Source organism: Rhinichthys klamathensis, unplaced genomic scaffold (genome assembly GCF_029890125.1).
Source record: "Rhinichthys klamathensis goyatoka isolate OS25496 unplaced genomic scaffold, OSU_Roscu_1.1 h1tg000336l_1, whole genome shotgun sequence".
In the NCBI taxonomy this organism is placed as follows: Eukaryota; Metazoa; Chordata; class Actinopteri; order Cypriniformes; family Leuciscidae; genus Rhinichthys; species Rhinichthys klamathensis.
Window position 1 is genome coordinate 244,819 of NW_026606850.1, and position 23,158 is coordinate 267,976.

Here is a 23,158-nt window from a genome sequence, read left to right on the forward strand (position 1 = left end):
AACATCACATGCATGTTCTGTTTTATTATCGTGGTGTTTTATGAAATGGCACTTGAGGTGACATGAATTCATTCTTTTTTTTTATACACGAATCAATATATTTAAAAATAAACAAAATTCAGGGTTCCTGCACTTTTTTTTACCACGCTTTAAAACAATTATCAAGGCAAACATGTTATCTGTCTTTTTTTTTTAAATGACAATGAAAGCAATCCTACATTTGTTGATTTAAGGATCATTAAAATTTGGTCTGAAACTGTCAGACTAAAAGATTTCAGTGATTCCCGGAGACACTTAGCATTTGTTTTTATGAGTTAGATGTGTAATCAGCTGTAATCAAGTATTTCTATACTCAATATATTTTATTCAACATTGTTGTGGATTAGAAATAACCTTTTACTTCCATTTACTTCAATGAACAAATGATCATTTAACCGCTATAATTGAAATAACTAATTATTCATTTACAATAAATATTGAAAATGTGAATGTGTTGAATTAACTTTTCAGTGGTATAATACAAAAAAAATGTGATGCTATTATAAAACAATTTTAAATATGAAAATCAAAGTGACACACTTCACTGAAATAAATGGCGATTATTCTACTAATTCTAGTTTGTGTATAGTCTACTTTAGCTGGCGACTGCGTTTAGGCTTCAAACTTCATAAAAGTTGTGTTCATCTGTGATAATTATCTTGATTGGACAAAACATGCAAGTATCATAAACTTTTGTTGATCACAGAGCTTGTTTTCAGCGATAATCCAAAAGCCTATGTAAAAATCCTATTGGGTTTTCGTCGAGGGAACCAGTGTGATGCGAACTGTTGGCCTACAAATCTTTATTTGTAAGTCAAAAGTCAAAGTTAGACAATTGAGGTGAGATGAACGGCCAGTCCTGGTATGCTATTGTTTAACTTAATGATTATTATAAATTCATTGAGTTATTAGGCTGGATTGTTTCTTGTTTGTCGACTGTGATCTTGTAATGCAACTAAAGCTACATTTTATAATATATTCACGTTTGCAGTCAGTTGCACAATTTCACCACTAGGTCTCAGTAAAGTTACACTGAAGTCTCCAGTGCTCACTGTGGCTGCGAGGACTGATATTACAAAAGCAAGTAAAGTATTTCTATTTAGTTACAGAGGTGTCAAATCCAGGGTCAGAAAGTAAAATTCCTGCCATATTTTTATTTCACCCATGAACTCACACAGCAAAAACTCCTGTGTTAATGAACTCTCATGGGAGTTTATTTGGCTCCAGACTCAAGAGTGTTAAAGTTAATGATATAATTAACCCTCTGATTATCTTCATTTAGGGTCTACACTTGTTATCTTTGGGGTCTCCAGGGACCCCAGACAATAACATTGCATTTTGTAACAGTATAATACAATTTATTTTACAAATGTAATTTTACTCTGTTTATTAATGTTTTTACTCAACATTTGTGCAGTTTTTGGAGGATTTTTGATATTTTTTAAATTTCTAAAAATAAATAAATAAATATTTAAATAAATAGTTTTTTTTACAAAAAACAGCATTTTATGTAAAATTCACTTTATAAAGGACCCAGATTTCTAACTTTCATTTATGGGGATAACATGGATAATTGTACATGATTTAATGTAAGATTTTTGCCCTTTTTTTGGAAAATGAAGTTTTAAAATAAAAAAATTCACTTTAACCACTATATTGCTATAGAGCTCCATTATATGCTATTTGCTGTTTGATTAACCAAAATACATCTTTTCACAAGTTGGATTCAGTTGGATTGAGTTGGATTCATATATAAATATTTTAAAATCAAAATTATAAAAAAGAATTATATACTTTTGGTCAAAGTTTAACATATTTTGTATTAAGTTTAGCATATTTTGTATTGAAAAAAGTTCTTCAATAATGTTACTTTATGATTAGAATCAAACCTGAACAAGATGTTACAAAAAATCTTGGAGTCTTTAGATTTTATAATTTATTTCAATTATCTGTTTTTTAAATTTAATTCTATCATTTTTAATCAACGTTTCAGTTACAAACTGTAACAGAACAAAAAATAACAGAAATGAACAGTTATATTACATATTGAGAAAAAAAAAAAAAAAGTGCAATGAACTGAACAGCAATAACAAATGATCAAATAAAGCAGTAAAAAAATAAAATGGTTGTAATATAAAAATTATTTTGTTAAAAAAACTGATTGGGAAATTTTTGTTTTTTGAACAAATAAGAACAACAATTGGAGGTGCACTGGAGGTGTTCACGAGTCAGTGCACTGCAGGCAGTATGCGTAGTACGTTGCATGACTTCTGCAGACACACATTCTGTGTGTGTGTGTGTGAGTAGTCCTTACCGGACACCATGTGTCAAAATGATTGATGACTTCCGGTTGCCCTTGACCTTTGACCTTTTCCGGTCCCGCCTTTTCCGGGTGTGCATCCGGTATCTATAGATAAGGATTGACCTATTGACCCCACCCATCCAATCGATTATGTGTTTTGACAGGTTGTGCATCCGGCGTCTATTGATAAGGGTCGAGCAGTTGACCCCGCCTATCCGATCAATGAAATGTTTTGACAGTTTGACCATCTGGCCTGTATTGATAAGGGTTGTGGTGTTGAGCTATCCCACTAAACACAATGATGTCCAAAAGATGTCTTTTCAACGTCTTTGTCACAAAAGTCGGACGTTGAAAAGACGTCCACTGAAGAGCCAGAATGAAAGTTTTTATGACGTCTTTTTTTGACGTGTTCTGCACGTCCGATATAGACGTTCATGGACCCTCTTCGTACAAGGTTAAAAACTAGTTCAAATGTGGCCAATGTGGACATATTTTTTACATAATTTATGGTCTCATTTAGACATAATTACTTTGACTATTGCTGTCAGATGATCTTAGTGAGAATTAGCAGAGGTTTAGATGTTGATATTTGTTTCATTTGAATTGTCACCATTGTGGTGATCAGTGTTTGCTTTAGTTGGGCTCTTGGTCCCCTTCATTTTTACTTTAGCTTTTCTTTGGCTGCTGTAACTGTGTGTTTGTATGACACAAATGTTGTGGCAGAGAAAGCCAAGAAAAAGTAAGATCAGGTGTTTTCAGCTCAATGTTGATGATGACATAATCATCACAAAACAAGCATCTAATGTTGAGTTTGAAATTGTGTTTATATTTGGGATTCTCAACCACCAACCTTGTGGAACTGCAATATTGGTGCCAATAGAATAAAAAATATTTTTAAAGTATAAAAAGCATGTGCACATGTTTTGAGCAAATGCATCATGTAGTCACACACAGACATTAAGATTTTGGCTATGAATCACAACAACGGTGACAATCAAAACAAAAAAGCTTGGGAATCAATGATGAGTTTTGAACTATGAAGGCTACCCATCATGCATTGCAGCATGATGATTTTTTTTGTCACCATTGTTGTGAATCTTATGCAAAATCTTGATCTCTGTGTGTTACAACATGATATGTTTGCTCTAAACATCGTATGCACATAATTTTTATCCAGCTCTAAATAAGTGATATTATAAATGCTATTGGTGCCAATATTGCAGTTCTACAAGGTAGGCGGCTAGAAATGCCAAAGTATCTGACAACATTATATGCTTGTTTTGTGATGATTTCATCATCATCAACATGAAGCTGATAACACCTGATGTTACTTATCTTGGCTTTCTTTGCAACATCAGTTGCAAATAACAGTGTGTTTAACAAACATACAGTTACAGCAGCAAAAGGAAAGCTAAAGTAAAAATGAAGGGGACCAAGAGCCCAACTAATGCAAACACTGATCACCACAATGGTGACACTTCAAATGAAACAAATATCAACATCTAAACCTCTGCTAATTCTCACTAATATCATCTGACAGCAATAGTCAAAGTAATTATGTCTAAATGAGACCATAAATTATGTAAAAAATATGTCCACAATGGCCACATTTGAACAAGTTTTTAACCTTGTAGGAAGAGGGTCCATGAACGTCTATATCGGACGTGCAGAAACCGTCAAAAAAAGACGTCATAAAAACTTTCATTCTGGCTCCTCAGTGGACGTCTTTTCAACGTCCGACTTTTGTGACAAAGACGTTGAAAAGACGTCTTTTGGACATCATTGTGTTTAGTGGGATCTGATCAATCAAGTGTTTTGACATAAGCATTGTGCGTTTTTATGGCAGAAAGTTTGAAGCGGTTGCTATAGAACATGTATCACAGGCATTCCAAACTCCCCTATATATAAATGGGGTCAGTGTGTTCTACAACCAACAGAAACATGAGCTACATGAGCATGGATGGTTTAGCCTCCCCACAAACCCCCGAGACGGGACTGACCAGTAGGATGATGGAAAGTCTGACTATGGCTCCGAGAAAACCTTATGGTCATGTTCGTTTGACAAATTTTCTCCATGAAGTTTCGGAATGGACTGAAGGTGAATTTATGATGTCTAGTAATCGTGTATTCGGGTACAAATTTCACAAACCAACACGCGTTGTTATGCTCTACACCACTGACGGCGTCGGCGAGTTTCAGGCTGGGGAAGACCCATGTGTGACATTTCCTGAAAAAGACTGGGGTCTATTTTACAAATTTGTCTGGAAGGATCTGAATGACGCTGGGGAAGAGCCTTTGTATGTGGCTGAGTGGGTTGGGGAGACCCCGAATGTCCAATACCGTGTGGTAGGCGACCATACTAACAAGCAGCCGAATGATTCTGTATACATATTCAGCTGTAAAGACAAGACTAAGCTCACCAACACCCGGTCAGGAACTGTCCTGCCCAAGGATCATCACGATCTGTATGAAATGCAATTTTTGTTCAAGCGGTGTGATCTGAATCTGCTGAATGGTGTTTTTTCAATCATCAACAAAATGTTCAAATGGTGCGACATGCATGACAGATACAACAAGATTAAAGTACAGTTGTTCCACCCTAAGAGATGTGTGCGCAGCGGTATGGGGTGTCTACCGTCCGCCACCATTCGCTACAGCCATCATAAACCTCGACGCGGGGACCCTCCCAAGCGTCGTTTATAAATCGACGTCTCCACCCCCTTTACTACAACGACCATAAATTCAGGCACCCAAACCCTCTATGCAACATTTATAAACCATGGCTGAAGATGGCGCTTCAGAAGCCGAACATGTGTGCAGCTGCGGAATTTCTTTCGGCAGCATTCTTGACCCTCCCAACGCCTGTGATCCGCCGGACCACCACAAAGACTGGACTTCGACTAAAACGATCAAACGTCGCATAGGCTTTGAAACGTGCATTGGAAACGATTGGGGTCCGGGTAACATTAGCAACCCCGAACCATTGAACACGCAAAACGACAACGGGGCGGGTAACAGTATCGAGCCCGACAAAGACAAGGATTTGGGGGTCGAGCGCAACCGGCCCTACGAGACATTCAAAATTTTCAAGCTCCATAACGATCGGCAATCGTATGACATATCTAAAATCGACGGCCCCCAGCCTCATGCTAATCAAGCCTTCGACGTCACAGACGGATGTTTCAATGTGTTGGGGTTCAAACTCATAAAAGCTGCGACCGTGGTTTTGCTCCAACATCTCATCGGAACGAAGCTGAAGGACGAGTGCGAGGGGTGTGAGATTGATCACCCCAGCCAGCTGCAGCATTCCTGCCTGTTTGACCCTCCTAACTACTACTTAGACACGCATTTTGATGAACTTTCGGCCAAACTGTTTAGACCCTATTTTCATGTCATCATCGCTATCATGCTAAAACGGTGTGGGTTAAAATCTCACCCTCAACGGATTCAAGGAACAGTCGGGACTATTCTGCACGAATTAAAAGACGAGCCATTCATTGGTGTTAAGCTTGAAGAAATCAGAGTTGGACTTCTGGAGAAACCCTGCGACGAAATAGTTCACGACGTCGTCGATCTCTGGGAAGGTCTCGCGATCGTGAATGGACAGTGACCAAATCCCCTGGATGACCATGACTGAGGCATTTAGCCGTAAGAGTTTCATCAAATTCAGGTTTAAAGAACATTACAGAAAACAACTAATTTCATTGCTGCGAAAAGTCATCGAGTACGACAGACAATCGGACGACGATGATAGTGATGATGATGATTATGATGATCTCGACACCAGACGTGTAAGAACTCTCAAGACACAAATGAAATTTATAAGAGGTGCAACTAGTTCATGGGAAAATTTAACAGATATATGCATCAATGGTATGGCGGCACCATGGGTATTGATAAAAGACGCTTTGGACATGATGCTTGAATGTAGCGATGCGTATGCAACCCCTGATTTGTTATGTATGTGTACATATGTAACAGATGTATGCCAACTATTGATTTCAAAACGAAAAGACAATGACGTGGATGACACTACCCAAATTATTGAATTGTTTGTCAATTACATCCTAGACAAACACATGTTGGCCTGTCGCGATTTTCTTTTCTGGCTCGACTATCAGTGACGTCATTATGACTATCCTACTTTTATCACCGTCCATTTTACTTAGACTATGCATGTAACGTCGTTATATCCAATTATTCTATATTTTATTATATCCATTTTGTACTAACCTCATTATATTCAATTTTACTTAGATTTTGTAGTACTAATATTATTCTATTTACTTTCTGTTTGATTTTTATTATTATATTAATGTCATTTACTTAAATTGTGTATCCTGTAACTTTTTTTAATAAAAGATTGATTCAAACCACATGTACGAGTTATTCTTTTACAGCGATCGAAACGACAGCATGACGGAGCTCATGAAAAAGGCTTATTATACACCCTCCAACCCTGGTTCTTTAGGGGGTAAAAAACGATTAAAAGTCTTAAAAGATAGCGGGGTCCATCTAAGCGATAAAAAGGTTTCAGAATGGCTGTCTGGTGAGGATGCTTACACTTTACACAAAACAGCCCCTATAAAATACAAGCGAAATAGAGTAGTTGTGTACGGGGTCGATACGCAGTTCCAGGCCGATCTTGTGGACATGACAGCCTATGCCAAGGATAATGACGACAATAAATATTTGCTGACCTGTATAGATGTGTTTAGTAAATATTCGTGGGTTCGCGTGTTGAGGAATAAGAGTGGCGTAGAGGTTACTAGAGCGTTCGAGTCTATACTCGAAGAGGGGCGTGTGCCGCAGAAATTGCAGACGGATCAGGGAAAGGAATTTTTTAACAAACAATTTCAAGATGTAATGAAAAAGCACGATATTAATCATTTCGCTACCGCTACCGATTTGAAAGCCAGCGTCGTGGAACGATTTAATAGAACGTTAAAAAGTCGAATGTGGAGATTTTTAACGGCTACACATTCACGACGATACATAGATGTTTTACAAGACATTATGCAGGGGTACAACGTCAGTTATCACCGAAGTATTAAAATGAGACCCGTGGACGTCAACAAACTAAATGAGGGTCATGTGTTTCAAAACTTGTACGGGGATATAAAGAAGACCGAGAGACCCCCATTTAATTTCAAAGTCGGCGACATTGTCAGGATTTCTAAAGTGAGAGGCCCATTCGCCAAAGGTTATGAGCAGAACTACACGGAATAATTTTTCACCGTATCCGAGCGCATTCCGCACGAACCACCAGTCTACAGACTCACAGATTACGACGGCGATGCCATCGAGGGAGTTTTTTATGAAAAAGAGATGCAAAAAATAATTGTGAGTAAAAACAAATCTTTTAAGGTGGAAAAGATTTTAGGTCAGAAAAAACAGGGAAAATCTACGCTTGTTTTAGTGAAATGGGTAGGCTGGCCTTCAAAATTCAATAGTTATATAGATAAAAAAACTCTGGTGGACTTACAATCTCCTTAAAACAAGCCAGCGTTTAACGGATGAGATCATACGAGTGAAGGACTACCATGGACGATCAAGGTTTCTACGTCACGCTACCGTGCAATGCATCATCGGCAGTTTACCCCGGAAATCGTATATCCGCCTACACAACCAGGATAGCAAAAGCTATAGAATTGAAAGGACAATGGGAGGTGGGACTAGCCGAAATCGAATATCCTAGAAGCTGGTATAACTTTAACGATGAAGACGGTTATTTTACCCTACACACTGCCCCAGGACCTGCGAATAACGCATCCCCTACAGACAGTACACCTTTTAACCTGTTAAGCTTCAAGCCCATTTTTGAAAAATCCCCAGATATGGCATTCCCAAACTGAAACAGATACAGTTCATGAACCCTTTGTACTAAAAGCACAAGTAAGATCTCATTTGAAAGCTGACACCTGGAAGTTTATTGTAAATGTAGAATTAATTATTGTCATAATGAAAAAAATAGTTATAAATAGCTTCAAAGTTTTGTAAAGTTATTATACATTTATTTTTATGAAACATCTTCATGAAAATAAAATTGAAGTTGGCATTGTAGCAATCTAGAAATGCACTGCAGCTAAAGCCACATGTCTAACCATGTTATATTTAAAATCTGAAGATGATAAGTCTAAAACTCTGTATTTAGTTCAATGTTTTTCAAGATCATGTCATATGACTTTATTTTGATTAGACTGGTGTTTATTGTCATCTTATAAGCATCTATTCAGTCTATTGCCTCTATTGTTTTGTGATGCAAAAACGAGTCCCATTCAGTCTCAGGCTCCCCTGCACATATTCACACCTCTCCAGCCTGTTTATTGCTCTAAATATGCTTTTCTTTTGTCTGCATTATAATCACTAACGACTAGCAATTCACACTGTTTCAATCCCTCATTTATTTTATAAAAGTTCTCACTTCACAGTGAAACTGTATCAAATGCCCTTTTTGAAAAACGAAACATTTCAGTAAGCATTCTTATTTAGAAAAAAAATCATAAAAATTACACCGAAGTTAGGTAGCAGGTGCTCAGTACTAGCTAGCATGTTAGCTTAGCACACCATCAATACACGACAATTTATGAGAATAAAACTATGTTTGTGCTCCAACTTACTTTATAGCGCAAGTCGAGTGTTTTAAATAACTTTCTGTAATCTGATTTGGCTTCAGATAAAAAAATCAGATAGAAAATATATTATTTTATTGTATTCTGCACAATTTGAAAGTCTATCTCGATTAGCATTACATTATACATATAATCTATTATTATGAAAATACCTGACATGACTCGAAGAACACAGGTAAATCAAATATCATTGCAATCATGTTTATTGTCTTCAAAACATCTTTATCTGCACTTTACAGCGATCTCGGATAGCTTTGTTTATGTGTCAGGACTTCCTGAATGTCACATGATTATGGCTCTTCTTCATGTGATCCATATATGGACTTAACTGTGCAAACAGCGCCCTCAGACTTCAGTATGAATGGATAACACAGTAAATCAGAGTATACAGCGCTCAAAATGATTACATCGACGCATTTGGGTATAAATTCAATAAATATTATTCCTGTCTATAGAAGTCTGATGTAAACCTATGAGAATCTATCAATATTTCTCCAAATCTGCACATGTTTGAGCTAAAAGCCCTGAGGGACGTTGTTTTGTGAATCGCTGTCATGACGATCGCACAGGAGTTTTTTTCTGAATGAGAGCAGCTGACGCTCATAATTCATATTAAAGGTAACGACTCATTTTTTTATTTCATAACTCCTGACACAAATTAAGACATAACTGTCACTATAAGTTTCACAGAATACAATAGTGGTCAAATACTGAAACTTGAGTCTTATATCGTTTTAATGATGTATAGTTTGTCAAGTTAATCACATTAAATATGATAGTAACTTTGAACCATTTAAAAAAAAAAACGCTTCAGAGCGCCCACGCACTGGTGACGGTTAACAGGTTAAAAAAGACTTATCAGGGTTTTTTGTATCGAGGAAATTACAAATAAGCGGGGGCTACTACGCAAACATTCGTGCAATTATCCGTTTGATAAATCAAGTTCCCTTTCGTAGTCACTCCGAGTTACGTCGGATGACGGAGAATGGGGGTTTCGCCAGAAAGCCAATCCTCTTCGAGTATTAAAAAACGAGCCAATGGCAATGAAATGCCATGGGTCTGCGGAATTTGCATAATGTATCTCCGCCTCACCGCGTGAGCATTTAAGGAGAGACACCTGCAACAGCAGATCATGTTTTCGCTTCGGAGCCAAGAGAACCTCTTCACTCCACAGCCCCATCTGAGTTTACAAGTGACTCACCTCTTCGAGACGAGCGAACTCTCCAGTGTTGGTGTGACGGCGGTATCCAGCGAGTCTTCACATTGCCTGCGATCTGTGCAGTGGTCTGCCTGACTTTGTGTTTTCTCCCTGGTCGCCTCAGCATTGCAGAGTTTTTCCTCTCCTAAAAGAGCTGCACGTGGCACGTCTTTTTAAAGATGTCTCGCCCGTGTTCTTCTGGTTGCGGTCGTTATCTGTCATCTTCTGATGGGCACGAGCGCTGCTTTGTGTGTCTGGGCTTTGAACACGCTAGAGCAGCGCTCGTGGATGACTCATGTTCCTTCTGTGGGAACATGGCCATCGCAACACTAAGATTAAGACTCAATGATCTTTCAGTGAGAGTCCCCGCGTCCACCACCCGTTCTGCTTCCTCCACGAGAGGTGGTAGTTCGGCTGGGGGACAGGGTGATCTGAGGGTGACGGTGTGGAGCAATCCGACGATGCGTCCTCGGACCACGCCCCCCTCCGCTGTGTTGCAACCCGCGAGTGCCGCGGTGACTCAGGCGGGTCCTTCTTCGGAAGCCCCGCGTGTTTCATTCGGCGCTCCAGAGGATGACACGATGTCGATCGCGGCATCACAAGGTGGGCTCGAGTCTTCGGGAAGTGAGGATGCGGCTGCGTTGCCTCCTTCGGGAGTCCCAGCGTTGCCCGTGTCGGATCCCGAGATGACAGCCATGCTGTCCCGGGCAGCCGTGAGCATCGGGCTAGAGTGGAACCCTCCGCCCTGCCCCGAGCGCTCGCGGCTGGACGATTGGTTTTTGGGTGCGGCTGCCGCCTCACGGCCTCAGCCAACCCCAATTCCTTTCTTCCCGGAGCTGCATGAGGAGCTGTCGAGATCATGGAAGGCTCCTTTGACCTCCCGTGAACGCTCGTCAGCTTTCTCCGCCTTTCCTCCCCTCGATGGCGCAGCTGCCCATGGGTACACTGGGATTCCCCCGGTGGAGCGCTCTGTTGCGATGCAACTGTGTCCTCAGAGCGCCTCCTCTCGTGGCAATCCTAAGCACCCGTCCAAGGCCTGTAGATTCTCGTCATCTATGGTGGCGAGGTCTCACAGAGCTGCAGGACAGGCGGCTGCTGCCCTGCATGCGATGAGCACCTTGCAGGTCTACCAGGCCCAGCTGCTCAGAGACATGCACGAGGGCAGGACTGACCCAGGGACGTTCGACGAACTGCGTGCCGCCACTGACCTCGCTCTCCGGGCGACGAAAGTGGCCTCACGCTCCCTGGGTCAGGTGATGGCCACTAATGTGGTCCAGGAGCGTCACCTATGGCTGAACCTGGCCGATATGCGGGACGTTGAGCGGACTCGTCTGCTCGATGCTCCCATATCCCAGGCCGGCCTCTTCGGCGGAGCGGTTGAAGACTTCGCCCAGCAGTTTTCGACCGCACAGAAGCAGTCTGAGGCGATAAAACACATTCTGCCCCGACGGCCAGCTGCTGCCTCCACCCAGCCGTCGGCACAGACGCCTCAGCCTGCTCGCCGCCGAGGGCGCACTCCCGCGGCTCCCGCCCCTCCCGCACGGCCCCAGCAGCAGCCTTCACCCGGGCCGCGTCGTGGAAGAAGCCGCAGGAAGGCGTCCCAGCCCCCTCAGGCCCCGCGCCCCGCTAAACGCCAGGCCAAGCGGCGCTCCTGAGACGGCCTGCTCATTGATGGTGTCGGTTTTTTCACAGGAGGCGGTTGCAGGCCCCCTCCTTCCCCCGGTGGAGGGCCGGGGGAGAATCTTTTGTTCTCCACTCCCCGCTGCTCACCCACGGGTGGGCAGCACCCTAATGTGTTTAAAGAAAGAACCGAAATGTCCATCACTGAGCACACAGAGCCGGATGACAGTGCGCGACGCCCCCGTGCCTCGCCACTCTCATCCTCCTCTGTCTCTGAGGGCGAGGATGACAGTGCGTGCCGTCCCCGGACCACACCACTCTCATCCCCCTCTATCGCCAGACCCCTGGCAGAGCAGACCCCCGTGGAACGCTGGTCCTTCCCTGGTCTCCTCTGTCAGGGCGCGGAGCTTGGCTGTGCACACGCTCAGGGCCGCTATGCCACCCTTGCCTGTGCCGGTCACTCCGCCTCGCTGCCCCTCCGGGGGGACGCCTGTGGCTCGGATGATTCCGCTGGATCAGTTTTTGGGGGCTTGGTTAGAGCTCCCCAATCTGTCCCGTTGGGTCGCCCGAACTATCAGGCTCGGCTATGCGATTCAGTTCGCACGGTCTCCTCCCCGCTTCAGGGGAGTCCGCTTTACTATGGTCGGTGACAATGCCCCGATCATGAGAGCGGAGGTTGCTACCCTGCTGGCGAAGGGTGCAATCGAGGCTGTCCCTCCAGCCGAGATGAGGTCAGGGTTCTACAGCCCCTACTTCATTGTCCCCAAGAAAACCGGTGGGTTACGGCCAATCCTGGACTTGCGCGTCCTGAACCGCTCCCTTCACAGGCTGCCGTTCAAGATGCTCACGGCCAAACGCATTTTCGAATGCGTGCGGCCACAGGATTGGTTTGCAGCGATAGACCTGAAGGACGCCTACTTTCATGTCTCCATTTTACCTCGACACAGACCGTTTCTTCGGTTTGCTTTCGAGGGGCAGGCATACCAGTACGCGGTTCTCCCATTCGGGTTGGCTCTGTCTCCTCGCGTCTTTACGAAGGTCGTCGAGGCAGCCCTTGTTCCCCTACGCGAACACGGGGTTCGCATCCTGAATTATCTCGACGACTTGCTAATATTAGCTCACTCTCGAGATCAGGTTTGCGAACACAGAGACCTTGTGCTCCGGCACCTAGCCCGTCTGGGCCTTCGGGTCAACTGGGAGAAGAGCAAACTTTGCCCCGTGCAGAGGATCTCTTTTCTCGGTATGGAGATAGACTCGGTCGCCATGTCCGCGCAGCTTACGAGCGAGCGCGCACACTCACTGCTGACTTGTCTTCGACAGTTCGAGGGCAAGAGTGCGGTCCCACTGAAACTTTTTCAGAGGCTCCTGGGGCATATGGCGTCCGCAGCCGCGGCAACGCCACTCGGATTGCTTCATATGAGACCGCTTCAGCTGTGGCTTCGCGATCGGGTCCCGAGGTGGGCATGGCATCGCGGTACGCTCAGAGTTCCAATAACTCCGACCTGCCGTCAGACCTTCACCCCGTGGCGGAACCTCAGCTTTCTACGGGCCGGAGTTCCCCTAGAACGAGTTTCCAGGCATGTTGTCGTCTCCACAGATGCCTCTGCCACGGGCTGGGGCGCCATGTGCAATGGACATGCAGCCGCGGGCTCCTGGACAGGACCCCAGCGCCTCATGCATGTCAATTGCCTCGAGTTGCTGGCAGTACGCCTTGCCCTGCACCGCTTCCACGCGTTGCTCCTGGGTCAACACGTACTTGTCCGCTCGGACAATACCGCGACTGTAGCGTACATCAACCGTCAGGGTGGTCTACGCTCTCGCCGTATGTCGCAACTCGCACGCCACCTCCTCTTATGGAGTCAGAAGCACCTGAGGTCCCTTCGTGCTATTTACATTCCAGGAGTGCGGAACCTTGCAGCCGACGAGCTGTCACGGCTCCGGCCAACCTCTGGCGAATGGAGACTCCATCCCCAGTCGGTCCAGCTGATATGGGACCAGTTCGGGGACGCACAGATAGATCTGTTTGCCTCCCACGACTCATCCCATTGCGCCCTGTATTACTCCCTGACCGAGGGCACGCTCGGCACGGATGCACTGGCGCACAGCTGGCCGCAGGGCCTACGCAAGTATGCGTTTCCCCCAGTGAGCCTTCTCGCACGTACTCTGTGCAAGATCAAGGAGGACGAGGAGCAGGTCATATTGGTCGCCCCATACTGGCCCACCAAGACCTGGTTCTCCGAACTGATACTCCTCGCGACAGCACCTCCTTGGCCAATTCCTCTGAGGAAGGACCTCCTTTCTCAGAGACGGGGCACCCTATGGCACCCTCGTCCCGATCTTTGGAGACTCCACGTGTGGCTCCTGGACGGGACGAGGCAGGTTTGAGTACCCTGCCACCAGCGGTGGCGGCTACCATCACTTCCGCTAGAGCATCGTCCACGAGACATGTCTATGCGTTGAAGTGGAACCTCTTCGTTAACTGGTGCTCTTCTCGTCGAGAAGACCCCAGGAGATGCTCGATCAGCGTTGTGCTTTCCTTCCTGCAAGACGGGTTGGAGCGAAGGCTGTCTCCCTCCACCCTGAAGGTGTATGTGGCCGCTATCGCCGCATATCACGAAGCAGTTGAAGGTAAGTCTCTTGGAAAGCACGACCTGATCCTCAGGTTCCTGAGAGGAGCGAGGAGACTGAATCCTCCTCGCCCTCCTCTCGTTCCCTCTTGGGACCTCTCAGTGGTCTTAAGTGCCCTGAAGAGGGCTCCCTTTGAGCCTCTGCAATCAGCTGAGCTTAAGATCCTGTCAATGAAGACAGCGCTCCTGGTTGCACTGGCCTCCATCAAGAGGGTAGGGGACCTGCACGCATTCTCCGTTGACGAAGCGTGCCTGGAGTTCGGGCCCGGCCTCTCTCACGTGATCCTGAGACCCCGGCCCGGATATGTGCCCAAGGTTCCCACCACTCCCTTCCGGGACCAGGTGGTGAACCTGCAAGCGCTGCCCCGGGAGGAGGCAGACCCAGCCTTGGCACTGCTCTGTCCAGTACGCGCACTCCGTGCTTACGTAGACAGGACGCAGTGTTTCAGGACCTCAGACCAGCTCTTTGTCTGTTATGGTGGGAAGCTGAAGGGAAAGGCTCTCTCCAAACAAAGGTTGTCTCACTGGATAGTGGACGCCATTGCTTTGGCATACCAGCAGCAAGGTCGACCATGCCCCCTTGGTGTGACCGCCCACTCCACCCGGAGTGTGGCGTCCTCTTGGGCTTTAGCGCGTGGCGCCTCGCTAACAGACATCTGCAGAGCTGCAGGCTGGGCGACACCTAACACATTCGCCAGATTCTACAATCTCCGAGTGGAGCCAGTCTCCGCCCATGTACTGTCTTTTTCAAGCTAACATGGGAGCTGTTAAGTGTCTCGCTTGCTCGCCATTCCACTCCACGGACTGGATACGTGCGAGATTTCCTCAGGTGAGCCTTCCCCTCTGAAGCCCTGAGTTCCTCCAGCACTGTTGACGCTGGCGCCAGTGTCTATTGCCTGTGCGTCGGCTAGGTGCCTCTGTGTGCATTGTTCCTCCTCTGAGTAACCCCCACATGTGTATTTTCCACTGTAAGCCTCTTTGAGCGTGTGTCTTTCCCTCGGCAAGTCACCTGCCACTCCTGGAGTTGAAAGTAGATGCCACCCTACGGGGTGCACCGATGCACCCACCAGCACAATGCACCCACCAGCATTACCATAGAGTTGAAGGACGACCAAAACCGCGAAATACCATTTTCTTACGGGAAAGTCATCGTAAAACTACACTTTAAACCCGCGAATCATTCTATTCTTTAAAAATGAGTTATTACTATAACCCTAGAGAGCCCCATACAGCCGACTATGTGGACTATTACCGAAATCAGGCCGGAGGGGGTTTGCCAGGGTATTCCGGCGGATCGGTTATGTATGGAGCAGGACTAGGAGGACTTTTCAGAGGTCTGTTCAGGATGGCCATACCTCTGTTAAAAAGAGGATTTAGCATCGCGAAACCCCATCTAAAATCCGCTGCTAAAAATATAGTATCCGACGTCGTCTCAAACGTATTGACGCGTGCCCATACCAATAATGCTAATGGTCAAGACGGATCAGGGCTGATGGTCATGGCCCGTAAGAGAATGTCTAAACCACCGGGTGTGAGGAGGCGTGGTCAATGCGGTAAGAAGAAGAAGAAAACAACAAGTGGACCAAAGAAGCGACCAGTCACACGCAGAAAGCGTAAGAAGTCTGTTAGTCGAAAATCATCCGTCAAGAGATTCGTAAAAACCATATTCTAACATGGCGCTACTGCATCGTATGTCGGGAGAATGCATCAAGTCCGAGTTGGACTTATTTACAGTCCCGCTGACACAGACGGTTATTGAGAAAAACAGTTATTTAGAAGTAGCCCCTTTATCCGCCATATCGGACACCGCCCCATTAGAGTTTTTTATCGCGGGGAACGGGGATGATTATGTAGATCTAAATAACACGATGCTCTACCTACGCCTGAAAATCACAAGACCTAATGGAGCAGACATCGTACATCCAGCAAGGGTGGCGTTAATAAATTTTCCTGGAGCCACTATATTTTCACAAGTCGACGTGACCCTAGGCGATCGTCTGATATCGCAGAGTTCGAACACCTATCCTTATCGGTGCATCATAGAGAGTCTGATCAACTATAGTAAAGATTCTCTGGAATCTCTTTTCTCCGCCGGACTGTTTTACAAAGACAGTTCTGGTCATATGGATTCTAACGACCCAGTCGGACGTAACGCAGGGCTGACGAAGAGATCGGTCTACACTAGCGAAAGCAAGGTGGTGGAACTGATGGCCCCTATACATAGCGATATATTCTTTCAAGAAAAACTTTTGTTAAACGGTGTAGACATCAAAATACGCCTAATTAGAGCAAAAGATGAATTCTGTCTGATGAGGTGCGATGATGTGGCTTACAAAATAAAAATAGAGTCGGCATCCCTATTTGTCAAGAAAGTCACTGTAGCACCGCCGGTGAGACTGGGACATGCCCAGGCGTTACTCTCGACAACAGCCAAGTATCCCATAGATAGGGTGGTTCTAAAAAATTTCTCCATACCTGAGGGGATACGTGTTTCAAATCAAGAAAATCTGTTTTTAGGAACCCTACCAAAATCTATCGTCATAGCTATGGTCGACAATGACGCATTCACCGGTTCCTACGAAAAAAATCCATTTGCATTCAAACATTACGACCTGGAGTTCCTAGCCGTCTATGTCGACGGACAACAATTCCCCGCAAAGCCTCTACAACCTAATTTCGGAGCTGGTTCGGCAGTACGCGAATTTTATCAGCTGGCGATGACGACGGGGAGACATCTTAAAAACCAAGCACTCTCCATAGACAGAGGTGATTTCCTGAACGGATACACACTTTATGCATTTAACCTGACGCCTGATGAAGACTGCGGTCAGCACATATCCCTCATCAAGTCCGGGAATATCAGACTCGAAGCACGATTCAGACAACCATTGCCGAATACCGTTAATTTATTAATTTACTCGGTATTTGACTCGATTATAGAACTGTCTAACCGTAGACAGGTACTAGTCGATTACTACTGAGATGAATACGCTACAACTCGCCGCTATCATGGATAAAATTACGTGCAGGATTCATTTTCTCGGGGTGCTACCATGCGATCAACTCCCCAAAAAAACGCTGAGGATCTTACCCTCGATGGCGATCATAAACACTCACCCTGCACAGCTGCCGGGAGAGCATTGGGTCGCCGTTTATTTAACCCAAGATGGACCGTCTTGTTTTTTCGATAGCTTCGGCAATCCACCCGACAGCCCCCGCTTTCCAATCAGCATCAATAACTTTCTAACAACCAACGATGTTGATGTGTTACATTCCGGCAGACGTGTCCAGGATTTTTCATCGGATACCTGCGGACAGCATTGTGTGTTTTTTCTCTATCATCTAGCTAGAGGCTATGACTATAACCATGTGATGAAATTATACACTGATGATTCTATTAAAAATGATAAAATGGTGTCCCTATTTGTGAAGAGATTAAGACCGTATGCTTGTAATGATAAAATGTTATCATGCATTCACTGTGTGCAAACGTGTTTGACGTATAAATAAAAAGCTTAAAATCATTATATATTTGTTTATCGTCTTTTATTTAATGTATACATAGAGTAGAAAGATTCGTTAAAATTCCAACCATCGCTTTCGTTTGAGAGTCGGTGATTTAAACACAGTGTCTTTGGACTCTGGAACAGCGTAAGGCGAATATCGTTGTGTTTTTTTATAAGGTCTAACACGAACGATGTTGATGTGTTACATTCCGGCAGACGTGTCCAGGATTTTTCATCGGATACCTGCGGACAGCATTGTGTGTTTTTTCTCTATCATCTAGCTAGAGGCTATGACTATAACCATGTGATGAAATTATACACTGATGATTCTATTAAAAATGATAAAATGGTGTCCCTATTTGTGAAGAGATTAAGACCGTATGCTTGTAATGATAAAATGTTATCATGCATTCACTGTGTGCAAACGTGTTTGACGTATAAATAAAAAGCTTAAAATCATTATATATTTGTTTATCGTCTTTTATTTAATGTATACATAGAGTAGAAAGATTCGTTAAAATTCCAACCATCGCTTTCGTTTGAGAGTCGGTGATTTAAACACAGTGTCTTTGGACTCTGGAACAGCGTAAGGCGAATATCGTTGTGTTTTTTTATAAGGTCTAACACGGCGAGGGCTTGGGGTGCCGGGTTTACGCTTTAGAGAGTTAATTTTGTGTCTGACCTGCTGATTCGGCACTGTAGAAAATGGGATGTTTAATTCAGCAAACGCTCGTAGAAACTCTGTCCATCCTATAGGTCTCCGATCATCCCTAACCTTTTGAGGGGCCGTAACATTTTTTAACAAATCGACCATGTGCGACCCTCGTACGGTGTTGCCCCTGAACACAAACTCGCCCGATTCGTTCCATGCGCTTAGACCTTTAGCTTTAGACATCTTGTCTAATATGTATCTGCTGTTTTTCATGCTTCTCGAAGGGACATTCTTCAGAACTTCATCGACAATATTCTCCCCCACAGCTCTGCCGTCTTCAACGATAGCACCAGCAGCACCCCCCTCTGGTTCATCTTTATGACCGGAATCAGTATTAGGTAACGAAAGCGTTAAAACGCTACTCTCACGATCGCCTTGTTTAACGATGTTCAAAAACCTGGTAAGGGTATTGGTGTAAAGTTTGGCTTTTTCGTACGGATTCAAGTCTGTGCGACGTAGAATATTTCTTATGGCGTCATCCAAACCGTTCTCTACGCTCCGTTGAATGTTCTCGCGGGGGTTTTCACTCTTCATCTTATCCAGTTGATGGTGCGGAACTAAATACATCTTCTCTGCATACTCCATCCTATCGATTCGCTATTAAACTTGTAATAAAGGGTACTGCGACGCTTAGGAGTGGCAGCAGGAACCCACCCTTCTGGTTAAAGACTCGTTTCTTGGCCGTTATGCCGATTTTTTTATCGGCTACAAATTTGATTTCGGCTTTTCTCTTTTTCAACTTTCGATACTGTTGCTTATTGACCGGGATGGTACCGTAGAGGATGTTAAGCGCCACTTCGCACAGCGCTAAAATGAATTCGTCGGACGCCGATTGTAAAATAAGACGTCGCTGTTTAGGACTGGCTTTATGTAACAGTTTTAACACAGGCAAATGTTTACAAAGTCTGGCAGACATGGTGATTTATAGCGTTCTTCTTTTTTTCGGGATATAAACCACTTGACGGTCGGAAAGTAAGCCTGTTCTGAGACGGTACTGCTCCGGAGTTTTCGCTTTATAGTCTATCATTAGGTAGCCGAAAGCCCGATCGACAGCGTCGTGATAACACTCCATAAAGTATTTTGTGTTTCCCGGGTACATTTGACGTCCTAGCATCGCCACTTGATTGACGTCTCGTGGATTTTTAAACAGAATAATATAATTGGCGTTTAAGCTTATGGTTCGGCTGGACTTACCCTGGGCAAATAAATTTTGCACTATGTAGATAGAGCTGAGATTGCGATGGTGACAGTATTGGGTGAAAACACGTTGAAGTTCCACGTTACCGCTAGCTTGATCCATTAAATCATCCACCACGAGCAAGTTTGTCTTGGTGACAGGCAGTAAATCATCATCATTCAGAGTCTGGGGTATTCCTTGCACAAATTTAATGTCGTACAATTGAAGTAAATCATCATACAAAGTCTGCCAACAATCATACAACCAAACAATGTTTTCAATTTTCATGGAAATGATATTCAAACCTTTTTCCAACAAAAGTTTTACAAAATATGACTTTCCAGAGTTGGAAGGCCCACTCACGACACAACTGAAAGGGTGTTGAAGTCTGAAATCAAAATCGGAAACATCCTGACCCCCACTATGCATCATCTGATCAGTAGCCATAAGGAAGTGTGGTGAAATCAGACAGAAGCCTACGTTTATTATAGACCACCTTAAACCTTTTAACGACTGATTTGTTGTGCAGTGTGAGAGACTTTTTATTCCTCACAATGTCTTCCGTCTGAGCCAGGATGTATTTGGATCCATCATGCGACGTCACATAGCTGTCAACCAGACCAATCAGGGATTCGAGACAGATAGCTTGGGAATTTTTAGCATTCAGGGTTATCCCCTTAGCCTTCATGCACGATTTACCTTTGACCGTTTCAAAACCATACGATTTGGGCCCGCTCGAGCAAAAGACCGTTATGTGGTCATCATCGTCTAATTCGCTAGTAAGATCCCCCAAATAATCCCCCAACGGAGGCTCCCAGTCCCCATCCCTAGACACAAATACGACGCTGTCTGTGTCAGAGTATAACAGTCGCTCGCCGAGTCTATCCATCAATTCGTACAATTCCAGTCGGGCGTGCGCGGTAGTAAAGGCCCCTACAAAAACATTCACGTCGCGTGCCTTGCAAACATCCTCTTTGGACGCTTTATGCTGGACGAGAGCAACGTCTTCTGAGATGAATGAGAAATACGTCAATGTGTCGGTATTACCAAAAACGATTCTGGTGAAATCTTCGGGGTCGCTCACCAGAGTCGTTTGAGGCAAGTTCTGTCTTAAAGAGAAGCGCCCCCACAAACTATTCATAATTAATTTTGTGATTGCCCTCTGGGCGGCGTTGTACTTAATCTTTTCAGGGTCTAGTTGAATCCCCTCTTTTTCAAAATAGTCGCGAATGTAAGTCTCTTTCTCAGCATCCGTGACAACATTCGACGGGTAGCCCGACGCTTGCTGTTTCAAACGCAAGAATGTTTTTACGTATTCGGCGAACAACGTGTCTGACTGTTGTGGAAAATGCCAAACCTCGTCTATCTTGGCTACCACATAACCCTTCTCGATGGCTTTTAAAAGCTCGATAGTCACCCAACAACCGGAGAGGGCTCTTTCCTTATCCGTATGGGTACAGCTCGTGGTCTGGTTTTGCTCGTGAGCACACGCGGCACAAAGGGGAAACATGAGTTTTCCTTGGCATCTGTAAGGGAGAACCGGATGCAGTAATTTGCGGGGAGGGTACACGGTCGCTTTGATAAGGCCGTAATAATTTTCAATCGGTTCAAAATCTTTGAAAATGATTTGGGGGTGTTCAATCGGGTAGCTTTTCCTCGCCTGACAATACGGGTACAGACTGGTGAAGTCCAGATACTTTATTTTTTCAGCACCGGTCACTTTGTGATAGAGTTTATAGGCGTTCGTTCTCCCGCCGTACAGAGCGTCTCGCGGGTTCAATCTCTCTGGCGCGGAATAATCGGCCATAAATTCGATCACGGACGGGTCGGTTTTTTTCATATCGTCCCATTGGCATTCCCAAAGAACTTCGATTTGCAAACCGTACGCATTCCGCAGAATTTCGATCTTATCGTCAAACTGGTTCCTGAGAACCCCGTAGGGCACTCCGGACAAGGGGTGTGTCTGATGAGGTGTAAAGCGGCAACAATGACCATGGAAAATACAACCCGCGTACTCTAGACCGTGTCGAATACCATCGTGTTCATAGAATCCATCTAAAAAGTACTTACCGATCGATACTTCGCCGTGCTTTAAGGCATGGTGGATGTCTACGTTTCGAGTCTTTTTTATATACTCGAGCCATTCAATCGAACCGCTCGAGTATGCCTTATTCTGATGGACGTACGCTTTGTTATGAGTGAGGGCGAGCGTGTTTCTGGTGAGATAATGTGTTTTGAAGACCCCCATCGAACAGCCGGCGATCGTCGTGAACGAAAAAGGGTCGAGTTGGGTGCAATGCATGAAAGACTCCCTGTATTTCATGCATCCTTCACGTAATAAGACGACGTCGTTAACACCGTACTCGTGCAGTTCTTTCTTGAAGTCAAAGAACTTGCCCTCAACCGTCTGGTACCACTCGCAAAACTTTTGTCTTTCTTTGACCGACATGTTATCGTAATTGTAGAACTTTTTGTCAGGGTATGGCCCGAAATAGTTCTCATTTTCCACCCTGTTGAAAAGGTGGGGGAAGTAACCTTTTTCAGTCGTCGTTAAGTCTAACGCCGCGGGCATTTTGGCAAGAGCCATTGGGAAGAATGAGTAGCTATCGATATATCGCTGGGCATACGCCTCATCGTACATGAAAATTAATTTGCAGCCATGCATTATGACGTCCAACGCTATCCCGGCTTTGCTGAAAAACTCAAGAATTAAAAAGGAGTCAAATCGGGATGAATAATGCGCTATGAAGCAGTAACCATTATATCGCGGTTGTCTGAAGCGATTGATTAGCTTAGCGATACAGTCGGTACCATGAGCGGTAAATTTCTCCCCTTTGAATGTGATGGCGCAAACAAAATTGGCCTCGTGTCTGCCGTTCTCGTAACGCGTTTCAAAATCGTAGAAGATGTATTTCTCACACGATTCCTTAGGCGGTAGGGGTTGTATGAAGCATTGATGCTCACCAACCCCCGTCAGACGCTCTCGACAATGCTCGCATCTGTCCAAGGCACATGTGTGTTTGGTTTTCTTGTCGCCCGGTTTAACGTCATAACGCCTGTTACATAGTTTGCAAAATTTTATAATATTGCAGGCGGGGTGTTCCTTACCGGGAGGTGAGTTTTTTTTATGCATTTCGAAGCAATAGGCAGATTTACAGTAACGCAGACAATTGGGGCAATGTATGATTCTTACAGGGAACGTGTAACAATCCGCGTCGAAACAGATGTTGCAGACATGCTTACATCGATGGTCTCTGCGACAGCTATAACTTTTATAGCAGAATGAGCACACGTATCTAGAACCCATGAATCCCTCCAAATTCAGTATCATGTAATAATGATCTT